At 39.9% G+C, this 6,270-nt stretch overlaps 1 protein-coding gene across 2 annotated transcripts in view; it reads left to right on the top strand.

Moving 5' to 3' along the window:
- Positions 1 to 6,270, top strand: part of MACROD2 (mono-ADP ribosylhydrolase 2) — a 900,701-nt gene that overhangs the window by 56,906 nt on the left and 837,525 nt on the right. The gene's annotated exons all lie outside the window — the stretch shown is intronic.

Consider the following 6,270-nt stretch of genomic DNA (forward strand, 5'->3'; position numbering starts at 1 on the left):
ATTATAGCTCGGCTTAGGGTCCTTTAAGTTACGTAACTCACTGCTATACATTTTCCTTCCTTATAGAAGGACATGTGGAGAAAAGCATACTGTAAGAGACTCTTGAGTCTTGATCGTTCAATTATTAAACCTTTGTCACCATTATTCAAAGTGTTCCACAGCCGAGGACAACAATGAAGTTTCACTGGTTTCTAACACTAGTTTGTTTGGTAGTTTAGAACAGAAAAATTAGCTTTCAGGCTCTTGTGGGCATCTGTGTGTCTTGAGAGACAATGGAGGGGTGAAGTCAAACTGTTGGAAGGTTGCAGTGCCTGCTGCAATACGGGAGAGACATGTTTCATTGCGGCTGTTACAGATGCACCATGGCGTTTCTTCTCTCTGCACTCCTCCCAGCACTCATTTCTCCTCTGGCCACAGCTATGGATACACGACCTGACTATCTGTCTTCAGGCACTGTAGTCATCTGGCAAAGAATTCCCACACAGGGCTGATGTTGCCAGCCTTCCTGTTTGCAGACGTCTTTGTAACACAGAGCTGGTTTCAGGCTATATATCAAATTTTCATCTCTGTCCTTGCAGGAAACAAACAACTTGGGGAACAATAATAGGCAAAGACACATATTCTTGAGAAGCCTAAACATTTTTATGATGGTTTGTACCTTAATGTGGATGTAGTTGGAGAATCCTCACCTCTTTCATTAACTATAATATATTTACAGAAGTAGTCTAGCTCCTTGCTGTTTACACCCATGTATACAAAATGTATACAAAATGTAGTATAAACACTGACAACTGGGAAACACTGGCCTGCGAGCGCTCCAGTTGGAGAACAGCCTTTACCAAAGGTGTCATGGGCTTTGAAGAAACTCGATCTCAGGACGCAAGGGAGAAACATGCTAAGAGGAAGGCACGCTTGGCAAATCCACACCGTGATCAACTCCCGCCTGGAAACCAATGTCCCCACTGTGGAAGGGTGTGTGGATCCAGAATTAGCCTCCACAGTCACTTATGGACCCATTGTTAAAATTGTGTTTATGGAAGACAATCTTACTCGGCTATGAGTGATCGCCGAAGAAGAAGAAGAAGAAGACACCCATGTATATTAGAGCATGATCTGAGGAATATATTTTTAGTTCCTTTAGAAAAGGAGCATTAGAATGAATAGCTAGAATAAAATCTTTTTAGAAAACAGTATCCTCAGTAAATGTGAACTTTATGCATTGGAACTTTGTATTTGAAAGCCAGTGTTGCTGTAGTTGTTGGACTGAGGAGACCCAGGGTTTGAACTCCCTGGCATGAAGTTAATTGAGTGTCCTTGGGCTACCCACTATCTTTTAGTACATCACAGGGTGGTCAAGCAAACATCAAAGGTGGAGTGGGGAGGAAGAGGGAGAATCATGTATGCCACCTTGAGTGCCTTGAAAGACAGGATATAAATGAAATGAATAAATCTTACAAGCTTGATAAAAAACTGTAGCTTCAGGATAAGCCTTTTGTGACAGGCTTATGCTAGGTTTAGGTTCGATCCAGACCGTTCAAGTCAGGAAGTTGCACAGGCCATTCATATAAAATACAATATGAGCCCACATCTGTCCTCCACATGTTGTGCTTTTTTAATACAAGCAAAGCACAGTCATCACTTTCCCCTCACCTATAGAAAAAAATGCCTATGACACCAACTCTTTAAATAATTTGATTTGTAGGAGCATTCTGTTTTTGTGAGACATACTTAATAGCTGCATCCCGAGCCTTGTTGATTTGGAGGGACAGGAGAGAATACTCTGCTGATACAGTAAATCTAGGTTTTCTTTCTTTAATGCAACTCCTACACTGGTTGCTAGAGTAAGCTGAAAACGAAAAGGGAAGAAACGTAGCATATAATTCTGTGGACTTCAGAAAAACACAAAATCCTCCAAAAGCATCTATCAAAGTGATTTCAATCCAATGATCCGCTACAAAGTCAAAAGATGTAAGCTGTTCTAATCCAGTGCTTTCAGCTGCTTAAGATCCAGCCTCCACAGCTAGTTGCGAGGGACCAGCTGACAAGTTCTTCAAAGCATCGAAGCAAGAAAGCCCAGCAGTGCCTAGCGACAGAGCTCTTCAGAGGTTTTCAAACTGACAGCTGTTTGCTTTGGGTTTATATACTACAAAAACAATTCAGGTGGTGAATAACGTAAATGGCACATAGGTCCAGTCCAGGAGTTTTATTACAATGAATTTAGCTTTGGGCAAGCTGCCATAATCAGCACAATTTGACAAGAAATTCACCATAGATATATAATTCCCCCACCCCCAGAAATAGCATGCAACATTTATGCTGCAAGATTCATGGACTACATATAGCAGTACCCAATAAAATTTTATGATAATGTAAAATATTCTATTTTATAGGTTTTACCCCAGTGATTTTGCTTCTCTGAAACAACAATTTAACCCATACCAATTTAAATACTGTTAACCAGCTAGAGACCTCATCAGTGTGTTTTCACTATCAAAATCTTGTTTCAAGGTGCTGCATGTAGTGGATAGTAGACTCATACGAATGGCAGTATTGGAGGATACTTAATTTTACTATAGGCTTTATTTATGAAAATAAACAATATATTTATTTAAAGATACAGGAAGGTTCTGTAAACTACATCTGTGAAGTAGTACTAGCAGGGCAGTACTTTGGGGTATAATGAACAGGAAGGTCCTCAAATGCAGCCCTCTTGTAAAACAATTAAGTCCAAAGCATAAAATTACCTAACAATGCTATTGCACCTCTGTGTCATACTGTAATGAGCACCATCTCAGAGCCCCATAATAATAGGATGCAAAAAGATGGCATGAATTAAGAGAGATGGTGCTCTCCCCAACCTTTTCCAGATGCAGTCTTCTGTTGGGCACTTGTGCGATGGGAGGTTAAGGCAGGGAACTAGTTTAGTAGTACCCACCATCTTCAAACAGAAGAAACTGAAGATGCTGTACAGGCTTCTAAATTTTCCCTTTCATTGTGTAGCTCTCTGGTAGTAGTAGTAGTAGTATAAAAAGCCTTTTAGTGTACAGATTTTCAATTTGATATGAATGTCTCTAAAAAGCTCAGATTTGTCTTACTGGGTTGTAGATAAATGTGAAGGGAGTGCCCAAGACAAGCTGCTCTCAGTGGGATTGCTTCCAGCAGTGACAGTTGTCAGATATTGATGGTACATGCAGCAACTGACTAGAGAGACCCAGAGAAATGGAAGGAGAGCACCCAACTCTGTGACTGCTTTTGCAGGACTAGATTCTTTATGTAACTGGCAACAACCAGGATCGTTTTGGTCCATGTCTTTGTGGATATTAATGTCTTACATTTTAATGTAATATTTTTGATATATTCTGACATTTGTGGGGTAGCCACTCTGAAAGATATTGCAGTGTTTTTTGCCTTGGCTTTTAAAAGAGGAAAAACAGTTGAGTATTGCCCACCTATTTATTTATTTATTTATTTATTTGTGTGTGTGTGTGTGTGTGTGTGTGTGTGTGTGTATGTTGTTACTGAAATAAACCTGGCTTTCCATTGCCAAAGGCTAACATAATAGATTACTTTCAGGGCCGGCTCTAGGTAGACTCCTGCGAGGGCGGGGGTGCCGGAGCGATCTCTGCCCCTCAGCGCCAGGGCGCCCGACCTGCTCAAGACTGCCCTGATTACTTTCTCCCCTGCTCAGTTTAAAAGACTATACAAAGATACCATTATTGATGGTGGGTGTGGGTGGAGGGATTGTGTGTATGATGAGCATGTAGAATTTAGCCTGTGACCTGACTGTCCATGGCTGGTTTCTACAATAATGTCAGCACATGTTTTAGCTGACAATGAAAATGTATATGGTCTTCATACAAATTTATCTAAAATGTATCCTAAGTAGGGATGGACCAAATGTTGCTCCATGTGGCTCCATTTACAGGCATCTAATTTGAAGCATAATTTCTTGTGCATTTTTGGGAGGATGGTGAAATTCGGGGCAACTACTAATCTTTAGGAGTACCATTGGGAATCTTCCATTTTCAGTTTAAAAAAATATTTTATTCTGGGGACAGTACAGCTGCCATTTTATTTCCCCCTGATTGTTCCAGATTCATACAGTTTTGGGTTCTCTGCAATCTCCCTATCCTCCTTTAGCACACATTTGACTCCCTTGTCAAAGGATCCAACTGCCTTCCTAGCCAATCTCCTGTTAGTAATGTATTTAAATTGGGTAGGGGATGATGACTTGTGGCTCTGCAAATGCTGTTGGACTAACTCCCATCAGCCCCAGACAGTATGGGGTAATTGGGAATTGTAGGCCAGCAATCTCTGAAGGGTCACAGGTTTCCCATCCCTGCATTAAGGTGCGTTTGCACAGCATATTGACAATGTGAATTTTAATAAGGTGACCTTATTAAGCTGAGAAGTTAAAGTGAAAGTTTAATGGAATAGGCTAATCATCTGGGGTGGATTGGTTGATGGGGAAAAGATCTAAGCTATCTTCAGAAATATATATTTGCCTTGTTTCTGTGTGACTTTTGGATTAGATCTATGTGAACGCACACTAGCTACTTGTTTCTGCAATCACATGTTTTGTGCATGCCACAAGCAATTTATTTCTTCCCTGCAGGAGCCAAACCCCCTCTTTTCTGGATTTTTCTGCATAACATCAAAATCACTCCTCCTGCTTCGAAATTTTAGTTTTTGAGAAATGATCAAATATTATGTTCTTTTTATAATTAATTATATAGAAATTGACAAATAGACTTCATTAACTACTGCCATTTTTGGATATTGATTTATGGAAATAGATTATTGTCTGTTAACGTGTGGAAAAGAGAAATGTTTGAGGGACATTTCTCTCACTTACAGATGGTCTCTTCAGTTACCTAGTTCCTTTTTTGCAGCTGAATAAGGTAGTGTCATAAATAGAGGCTCTACTCGGAAGGTTTTAGGGACTGATTGATGGAACATGCAATCACTGTGCCATTCATTTGGTAATAAATTTTTGTTTTGCCAATTATAGGCAATTTTAGAAAGACGTAAACCTATACTGGAAATTTTAGAAAGACGTAAGCCTATCTACTAAAATTTTGTCATAATGGTTTTCTTTCAACAATTCATCCTAATGGGATGAAACATAGCTTTACTTAGTTAAGGTAAGAGTACACAGCATGATATATACTCTGCACTTTTCTATTAAAGATCAATTACCATGAACAATAGCTTAAAGTACCCTTAACTTGTGGGGTGTGTCCGCCTGCCTGTGTAATATATGAAGTGAGGTGGATGCTGTAAGAATTATCATGTCCAATCCAATAACAACAACTAGAAATACAACAATTTGGTGTTTTAAGGCAATGGTTTTAAAGCAGGGGTCAGCAAACTTTTTCAGCAGGGGGCCGGTCCACTGTTCCTCAGACCTTGTGGGCCGGACTATATTTTTTTGGGGAAAATGAACGAATTCCTATGCCCCACAAATAACCCAAAGATGCATTTTAAATAAAAGAACACATTCTACTCATGTAAAAACATGCTGATTCCCAGACCGTCCGCAGGCCGGATTTAGAAGGTGATTGGGCCGCATCTGGCCCCCGGGCCTTAGTTTGGGAACCCCTGTTTAAAAGCATTAGAGCTCAAAAATATATGAAGTATTATTGCCACAACATATTTGTAGAATCAGACTTGTAGAACAGTTGCAGGAATGGGGCAGCCCAGGTCTTAATTTTTTTCTGTCCTTGGGGAGGCAGGACGAGGACTTCTCCATGTGAAACAATTATGTTCCCTAGATTCCCATGTTATGGAGGACTTCATTGTGGACTTTCAGTTCGTGCTGGGATGCAGATATACTAGAAACATAATGAGGTCTCAAGGTCAATCTGCTGTTGTGACATGGTTTGCCCTCCTTTAAATGTGCTGCACTGGGAGACTACCCAGTCTGCCTCTATGGCTGGCCTGGCTCTGCCAAAAATACAGACATGTTTGTCTTACCTCCCCCAAATCACACACTTTAAAATCATTGCAGAATCATCATGTAAATGTAGAAGATAATCCAGTTAACAATTTCAATAATTTCAAGATCAATGCTGTCCTATATCTATAGCCATTCCTCACTCTAGTAAAAGAATTCCTGAGAAAACTGTCTCTTTATACTTTAATTACCTAGTTGTATCTACTTTAACTTCCCTCCTTCTATTCTGTAATATTCTAGCTGTGGCAGGAGAAAAGTACTTGTTATATCCTATCATGTTTGGTTGAACTAGGAAGAAATTTCAGGTTTTACCT

The sequence above is a fragment of the Zootoca vivipara genome, chromosome 3 (assembly GCF_965207765.1).
Source record: "Zootoca vivipara chromosome 3, rZooViv2.hap1.1, whole genome shotgun sequence".
Taxonomy (NCBI): Eukaryota; Metazoa; Chordata; class Lepidosauria; order Squamata; family Lacertidae; genus Zootoca; species Zootoca vivipara.